Raw genomic sequence first — 2,500 nt, 5'->3', positions numbered from 1 at the left:
ACTTGTGAGGACATTTAGTCCCCACAAAGGCAGTTTCACAGATAACACACTCCTCATTTTCTCACTCTGTAACACACACACTTTCTCTCTCATTCGCACACACACACACTCTGTCCCTCCGACACACACTTTGGGAACAGGAAAGGACTGTGTACCGATGTTGTTGGGCAACACTTCAAAGTCCCACCCCTAGTTGTGAGGTTCTACACACTGTAGAATTGCTTTCAGTTCCTCCCAGAGATAGCATCACCTCCGCTAGCTGACTTATTGGACTGAAGAAAAGAAGCATGAGAAGCAAAAAGACAACACACCTCCATGTAATCAGACACCACCACTATCGGCAGCATATGGCACATGAACCCAACCCATTGCATGAAAGGCATCCATTTAATTGACCTTGGGTGTGTGTGTGTGTGTGTGTAGGCCTCTGTAGCTATAATATGATGGTGGTTTAAGCTAGGCCCTTCATTAGAGAGAGTTTCACTTGGGGATGGAGGGAGGAGGTTTGGAGACATTCTCCCATGCGGTAAACAGCTGGCTTCTCTATTCTCTAGAGGGAAGGCCTCAGCCAAGCCTGCTGTTCTCCTAGCCAAGTCCCCCAGAGCAAGGGGCCTGTCCTCTGGGGAAGGGCTGACCGGAAATCCCCCCACCCAACCTCCCACCCCCACACTCAGGGTTGCCTCTGGGGAATCTAACATCAGTGTAGAAAAGGATGTCTGGCTCAACAACAGAACACCATGTTTCATATGACACACACACGTGCATGCTTCTGCTCATTTCAGTAGGCTAGCTAGGTTAGCCACGAAGCTCCCCAGCCATGGAGAAGGACTCTATATGTCTGTGTTGGCGAGGGACATGGCTAACAGAACATTTTGAGCATAGCCCGGCTGGAGGCTACGATTTCAATGACAAAGGAAAGTCATCGTTCTGAGCTGGTGTCATGTATCTCAGCGTCCTGGCACAGGAAATCATTGTGTGGAAGCCCGAAAGCAGAATCAACAAACACCGTTTCCACAGGAAGAAAAGAAAAAACACGTTTGGGTAAATAACTGCCAAAAGAAAACATGACAGTGGACAGTGGAGATTCTGCATGGGAACTCAAGCCGTGCCTCTGTGTGTTAATGGGCATGTGTGTGTCGACCCCCCCCCCATTCTCACACACACACACACACACACACACACACACACACACACACACACACACAAACACCAGACTGGACTCATCCAGCTGCCATAGTCCAGCTGAGGCCATATTTGCAGGCTCCCACAGGTCTGGCTCTATAGACCCTCTCTGCACTGAAAGCTGGTACACTGCAGCAGCAATAACACACGCACACACACACACACATACACACAAAAACACACATTAACAGACATAACTCAGAACACACACAGATACAAACCGACACAAACATACAAAACACAGGCACAAACACACACGCACAAACAGGGCTACACACACACACACACACACACACACACACACACAAACACACACACACACACACACACAAGCAAACACACATTTACAGGGACAGGGTTCCAAGGTCACGAGAAAGGGGCTTGGATGGAAAACTGCATTCTTTCACATGTCTCTGCTTTCACATTTAGATCACGGCAGGCTTGTTTTGGCCTGTCGTCCATGAGTGTGTGTGTGTGCGCGCGCAGGAAAAACCATAGAAAGAGAGACAAAAGGGTCTTTAACGACCCAATGGGTTAGCTGTGGGCTGATTGAATAGTCGGGTCATACTTCTGCTGCCCTTTTCCACTTCAACGCTAAAAGAAGCATTAAATCTTGGTCCCTTCACGGTCGAATCTGAGTGTGTGTTTGACCTCAGTTTCGACCGCTTGGTCAGAGTCTAGCTGTATCTGTGGTACAAGCTGGGGGGTGAACCCTGGTCGCTAGAGGCGCCTTGTGCAAATGTCACCACAACATAGTCAGTCCCTTTCATTCCCAAGTGTTTGATCTAAAGGACAGGGCTAAGTCAGGCTGGGGACGCTGAGGCTATGGAAAGTTCCGGGACGACAGAGGAGAAGGGCAGAGGCAGACTTCCTAGAAAGAGAGGGAGAGAGAGAGAGAGAGAGAGAGAGAGAGAGAGAGAGAGAGAGAGAGAGAGATGAGAGAGAGAGAGATGAGAGAGAGAGAGAGAGAGAGAGAGAGAGAGAGAGAGAGAGAGAGAGAGAGAGAGAGAGAGAGAGAGAGAAAAGGTAATGAAAGAAAAAGACAGAGGGAGGAAAAAAGAGAAGGGCAGACGGATCGAAAGGGTCAAGGAAAAGAGATACTGGGAATGTGAGAGAGATCCACAAGGGGAGAGCTTGAGAGAGAGGAGACAGAGGCACAGAGAGAAAGCAGGACAGATGACAGCACCCTCCGTCATACCTCCTGTCCCCTGGACAACCTCTTCTGCCCACACTGAGATCCTTTTTCATTTCACTCAGATCAGTTGTGCTTATTCCGTCCTGCTAGATGTTGGCTCAGGAGTACAGCCTCCTATCCATC

Source organism: Osmerus eperlanus, chromosome 4, assembly GCF_963692335.1.
Source record: "Osmerus eperlanus chromosome 4, fOsmEpe2.1, whole genome shotgun sequence".
In the NCBI taxonomy this organism is placed as follows: Eukaryota; Metazoa; Chordata; class Actinopteri; order Osmeriformes; family Osmeridae; genus Osmerus; species Osmerus eperlanus.
The sequence above is the reverse complement of the archived record's forward strand: the minus strand, read 5'-3'. Positions refer to the sequence as shown.